Source organism: Cebus imitator, unplaced genomic scaffold (assembly GCF_001604975.1).
Source record: "Cebus imitator isolate Cc_AM_T3 unplaced genomic scaffold, Cebus_imitator-1.0 Scaffold257, whole genome shotgun sequence".
Classification (NCBI taxonomy): Eukaryota; Metazoa; Chordata; class Mammalia; order Primates; family Cebidae; genus Cebus; species Cebus imitator.
Window position 1 is genome coordinate 2,056,992 of NW_016107572.1, and position 6,153 is coordinate 2,063,144.

At 45.5% G+C, this 6,153-nt stretch overlaps 1 non-coding gene across 1 annotated transcript; it reads right to left on the minus strand.

Annotated features, from left to right (window-relative positions):
* Positions 1–2,420: 2,420 nt before the first annotated feature.
* On the minus strand, positions 2,421–2,526 carry LOC119467066. Its single transcript, XR_005195592.1, has one exon. It is a non-coding gene; the product is annotated as a U6 spliceosomal RNA (small nuclear RNA).
* Positions 2,527–6,153: the final 3,627 nt, after the last annotated feature.

Consider the following 6,153-nt stretch of genomic DNA (forward strand, 5'->3'; position numbering starts at 1 on the left):
CCTCAATCTAAAGTGCAAACTTGGCCGGGCGTGGTGGCTCACGCCTGTAATCCAAGCACTTTGGAGGCCAAGGCGGGCTGATCACCTGAGGTCGGGAATTCAAGGCCAGCCTGACCAACATGGTGAAACCCCGTCTTTATTTAAAAAAAAAAAAAAAAGTGCAAACTTGCTCACTTGACCCACAAGACCCTTCATGACCTGGTCTCTGCTGTAACTGTCCTGCCTCATCTTGTCTCAGTCTCTCTTTTCCACTGGCCCAGGTCTCCCTTGCAGGATTCAGTAGTGAGGCTGAACTTTCCTCTACTCCAGGCCTTTGCACATTCTGTTCCCTCTGCCTGGAACTCTGTCCTTCTTTTTCCTGGGGTCTGAATCATGGCAGAAGGGGAAGCAAACACATCCTTCTTCACATGGTGGCAGGAAGGAGAAGTGCTGAGCAAAGGAGAAAAGCCCCTTATAAAACCATCAGATCTTGTGAGAACTCACTCACTGTCACGAGAATAGCACGAGGGTAACTGCCCTGACCCACGGGGATTATGGGAACTACAATTCAAGATGAGATTTGGGTAGGAACACAGCCAAACTGTATCACTCATATGGCACTATAACTGCCTGTTTACTTGCCCGAACTTGATGGTAAATTCCTTGAGGGTAAAGGCATTGTATGTCTTAGTCGCAGTTGTCACCACTTCCCAGCAATAGAACCAGGCACAGAGCTCGGCCTCTGTATTGTTTGAGGGAATGAGCTTCACGTGGATATGTAGGTGTGCACTCAGAGGCGTGAGGCATGTCTGCTGTACATAACAGCAATCCTACTTGCATGGAATGCTGCAAGCTCACTAAACATCAGAACTCATTTCTAATGGACTCACTTACTTGCATTCCAAATCAAAGAGGAAATGGCTTTTGCATTGTCCTCTGGACCACTGCTCCTTCCTGGAGACTTTGGAGCTGGTGGCACTCTGAAGCTTGGCTCACACCATGGAATAGCCAGATGCTGGCCAGGGACCGCCTCCACTGGCCCCTGGTTCATTGGTCTCTTTGGAGACCAGAGCCTTTGGGGCAGACCTAAGTTGGGATGCTGGCATTGTGGAGACAGCTGTTCTTCTTTCTCCAGTTCTTCAGGAAATACCTGACCCCTGAGGAGAGAGCGGATGTGATCATGGTGACCATGGAGGCCGTGACCAACACCACCAGGCATGACATCTCCGCAGCTTCCAAGATGTTAAAGATGATCCTGAAGTACACGATTCCAGAGATTGGGAAGGTAGCAGCTCTGGGACCTAGTGGGTCAAGGTCAATTTAGGAATTCTTCCTTTCTGTTCTCTTTTGGGTCTTGTTCTATCTCCTACCAGTTTGGAGTTTAAAGAATCACCATGCTTCAACCCAGAGGAGAAAAGGTTGAATGAGGAGTTGTTTGTGATTGTGGAAAAGACTCTTCTGTGGGAAAGGGTGACCATCTGGCCTCCATCTCCACCAGGATGGGAAGAAGAATTGAGTCAATGCTATAGCAGACTGCTAGGGGCTCCTAGGACCAGGCGAGACCTCAGTCATCCTTCCTGGGTCCAGACAGTATTTGATGTGTTAGATCTATAGATGCCTTCTTCTTTATTCAGGAGGGAGGATTCAGGGGTGTATAGATATTTATATTTGTACATATATATATATGTGTGTGTGTGTGTGTGCATGCGTGTGTGTGTGTGTGTGTGTTTACATACACAGCCATAAACTCATGAGACTCTAATGTAAGTAGAGATGAAATACAGAGACTCCTTTATGACAGCTGGGACTGGCTCTCAGTAAAATGAAGACTGCATAGGGCTAGGCGAGTGGCTTACACCTGTAATCCTAACACTTTGGGAGGCAGAGGCAGGCGGATCACGAGGTCAGGAGTTCCAGATCAGCCTGGCCAACGTGGTGAAACCCCATCTCTACTAAAATACAAAAAATTAGCCAGGCATGGTGTCAGGCGCCCGTAATCCCAGCTACTCAGGAGGCTGAGGCAGGAGAATCGCTTAAACCCATAAGGCGGAGGTTGCAGTGAACCAAGACCGCGCTGTAGCACTCTAGCCTGAGCAACGGAGCAAGACTCCATCTCAAATAATAATAATAATAATAATCAAGTTAAGACAGCACAGTTTAGCTGTCCTTTTTATTACAGTGTTTTAAAAGATCTTATGGGCTGATGGAGTCCCTCTCATTTCAATGGCCTAACCCACTTCTCTACCTCCCTTACCTCTCCACAATAGGCCCTATTAGCAGTTCAGGAATCTTACACTTTCCACTTCTCTGGCCTGGATTTCCATTTGATTGAATACCTCAGAGCAGACCACAGATAAGCTCCTAGAGTTGAAGGGGACCCCAGAGGTCGACTCTAACTCCCCACTTGATGCTTGCAATCTCTTTTGAATGTTTCAAATCTATTTTGTATGGAATGCTTCACGAATCTGCATGTCATCCTTGTGCAGGGGCCATGCTAATCTTCTCTGACTAAAAATCATCCAATTATAGCGTATGTAAAGCACGCACAATGCTTGTAATCTCTTGGAGAGCACCCCAGACCACTGGACAGCCAGACGGTGCTGAAAGCAACCTTGAGGTGTTCACCACCTTAAACCATAGCTCATTTGTATTTGTAAACTATTTGCTTTTTTTATTAAAAAAATAATTTTTAATTTACAAAAAGGATATATATTTAAGGCATACAACATGATGTTTTGAAATATCTATACGTTGTGAGATGGTTGAGCCAAGCTAGTTAACATACCCATTAATTCACATGCTTATTTTTTTGTAGTGAGAACATTGAACACCTACCATCTTCACAATTTTCTTATACAGTAGATCTGAACTTATTTCTCCTGTTTAAATGAAATTTTGTATCCTTTGACCAATATCTCCCCAATCCTCCTAACCTCCAGCTCCTGATAACTACCATTCTACTCTCTGCTTCTATTAATTTGACTTTTTTAGATTCCACATCTAAGTAAGATCACCCAGTATCTGTCTTTCTATACCTGGCTTGTTTCACTTTTCATAATGTCCTTCAGGTTCATGTATATTATTACAAATGACAGTGTTTTCTTTTTTTTAAATTTTGAGATGCAGTCCCGTTCTTGTCCTCCAGGCTGGAGAGCAACGGTGCAATCTCAGCTCACTGCAACCTCTACCTCCCGGGTTCAATCGATTCTCCTGCCTCAGCCTCTTGAGTAGCTGGGATTACAGGTTCCTGCCACCACGCCCAGCTAATTTTTGTATTTTTAGTAGAGACAGGGTTTCATCATGTTGGCCAGGATGATCTTGAACTCCTGACTTCAGGTGATCTGCCTGCCTCAGCCTCTCAAAGTGCTAAGATTACAGGTGTGAGCCACTGGGCCCAGCCTCCTTCATTTTTAAGGGTGAATAGCATTCCATTGCATATAAGCCACATTTTCTTTATCCATTCATCTGTTATTGGAAGCTTAGGTCCTTTCCCTATCGTGGCTATTACAAAAAATGCTGCAATGAACGGGGGAGTGCAGATATCTCTTCATTTTCTTTGGCTATATACCTATAAGTGATATTGGTAGTTTTAGTTTTTCGAGTAACCTCCATAATGTTGGAAGTTTCCTTTTTATTTTTTCTTTGAGATGGAGTCTTGCTCTGTTGCCCAGGTTGGAGTGCAGTGGCTCAATCTCAGCTCACTGCAACCTCTGCCTACCGGGTTCAAGCGATTCTCCTGCCTCAGACTCCTGAGCAGCTGGGACTACAGTCATGTGCCACCATGCTTGGCTAATTTTTTTTTTTTTTGTATTTTTTTTTTTTTGAGACGGAGTTTCGCTCTTGTTACCCAGGCTGGAGTGCAATGGCACGATCTCGGCTCACCGCAACCTCCGCCTCCTGGGTTCAGGCAATTCTCCTGCCTCAGCCTCCTGAGTAGCTGGGACTACAGGCACGCACCACCATGCCCAGCTAATTTTTTGTATTTTTAGTAGAGACGAGGTTTCACCATGTTAGACAGGATGGTCTTGATCTCCTGACCTAGTGATGCACCCACCTCTGCCTCCCAAAGTGCTGGGATACAGGTGTGAGCCACACGCCCAGCAGGAATTTTCCATAATGGTTATGCTAATTTACATTCCATCAACAGTGTGTAAGGGTGAACCACTTTCTTTACCTAAAAGTTCTAACTTACAGACCACTGAAATCTGCATCCCTATAGTTTCTAGTCCCTGGCTCGAGTTTGTCTTCTGGGGTTATGCAGAACACAGTTAATATTCAAGTGTTCCTAACGCTAGGTGTTATATACTATGCTAGCTTCTTTTACATGTTCTTTTATTAAGTTCTTACAACGTATCTGTTGTAATTATTATTTTCTCTTTAGAAATGAGAAGGCCCAGTGCAGTGTCTCACACTTGTAATCCCAGAACTTTGGGAGGCCCAGGTAGTAGGATCGCTTGAGTTTAGGAGTTCAAGACCAGCCTGGGTAATAGAGCAAGACCTCATTTCTACTAAAAATCAAAATAATTACTTGTGCATGGTGGTGTGCACTGGTAGGCCCAGCTACTAGGGAGGCTGAGGTGAGAGGATTGCATGAACCCAGGAGATGGAGGCTTTGCAGGGAGCTATCATTGCGCCACTGCACTCCAGCTGCGGCAACAGAGCTAGACCCTGTCTCAAAAGAAAAACAAAATGAGAAAAGGCTCAAAGAGGTGACGAGCCTTAATTACTGAAGTTCTTGAGCAGTTATTATGTGACAGACACTGCTCCAACCAATTCAGATGCATTAACTCAGAACTGTTGATGTAAGTAAAATTGTCCTCATGTTTTGCTGGAGGAAATAGAACACAGAAAGGGTGAAAAGCTTTCCCAAACTTGCACAGTGAGTAAGTGGGGAAGTAAAATTCACATCCAGGGAATGTGACTTCAGAGTTCGTGCTGTCCACCACCTGCTGCCTCCAGCCCACATGGACAGTAAACAGCAAAGACTGACTCTTCCCTCCCTCCATAATAGTCTTGAGACCACTTGGAGGCAGCAATTCTATGCCCTCTGTCTTCCTTTCTCTAAGTTAGTCATCCTCAGATTCTTCCTTCATTCTTCATGACATGTTTTCCAGACATGGTTCTGGTCTCCCCCGACTGCTCTCTATTTTGTCCCTCTTAAAATACGGGGGCTGTTCTGTGGTGGGCAGTTCTGTATGAAGCTACCCTTAAAGTCCAAGGAAGCTGAGAGGTCAAAGAAAGAGGTTGATTAACCCAGTTTCTGAGAAACATTTAATACTGACTTAAAAGCAGAAGCCATGCCGGGTACAGTGGCTCACGTCTGTGATCCCAGCACTTTGGGAGGCCGAGGTGGGCGGATTACTTGAGGTCAGGAGTTTGAGACCAGCCTGACCTACGTGGTGAAACCCTGTCTCTACTAAAAATACAAAAATTAGCTGGGCATGGTGGCATGTGCCTGTAGTCCCAGCTACTCAGGAGGCTGAGGCAGGAGAATAGCTTGAACCTGGTGGGCAGAGGTTGCAGTGAGCTGAGATTGTGCTGCTGTACTCCAGGCTGGTGACAAAGTGAGACCAAAACAAAACAAAACAAAACGGAAGCCATGTCCACCATGAGAGGGTGGACCCAGCCACCACCCATCACAGCCCAAGGCTTCTGCACAATAGGAGTTGGGCATGGTGGGTGTTCCCTTGTCCCAGCTACTGGGAGGCTGAGTGTAAGCCCAGGACTTCAAGGCTGCAGTGAGCTCTGAGCATGCCACTACCCTGTCTCTAAGAAACAAACAAACAAACAAACAAATATGCCTTAGAGAAGGAATGTGTAGGACAATTAAAACCAACCCCTCAGGAAAAAGCAAGAAGGCTATGCAAATCTGCCGTAAGGGCAGGATTTATGGTTAGGATTGTTTTGACCTAAGGACAGGATTTACAATAGACAAAGTAGAAATCTTAGAGGCATTCTGGGAACAAAGCTTAATCAGAAGTCAGTATGGTGGCCAAAACGAAAAGAAAAGAACAAAATAAAACAAAAAGAAAAAAAAGCCAATATGGTGGGCCAGGCGCTGTGGCTCACGCCTGTGACCCTAGCACTTTGAGAGGCTGAGGCAGGTGGATTGCCTGAGCTCAGGAGTTCCAGACCAGCCTGGGCAACATGGCAAAACCCTGTCTCTAATAAAAA